We start from the raw sequence: 244 nt of genomic DNA on the forward strand, positions 1-244 counted from the left end.
ATCCTCATATGATTCAAAAGCCTCAACCTCAGCAGCAACCTTAACACTCTTCTTAGTAACAAGAAGGTTATGCACTGAATCAAGCTTTGCCTTAACGTCAGCGAGTTGAACACCATCCATGTTTTGAGCTAGCTTCTTCCTCTCAAAATCAGCGACTTTAGTACTGTTGCTGGAACCTAAGTTCTCAATAAGTTTGGTGGCTTGAGCTGGAGACCTTGTGTTGTAGTTACCGTTACTTGCAGCA

Source organism: Capsella rubella, unplaced genomic scaffold, assembly GCF_000375325.1.
Source record: "Capsella rubella cultivar Monte Gargano unplaced genomic scaffold, Caprub1_0 scaffold_6, whole genome shotgun sequence".
Taxonomy (NCBI): Eukaryota; Viridiplantae; Streptophyta; class Magnoliopsida; order Brassicales; family Brassicaceae; genus Capsella; species Capsella rubella.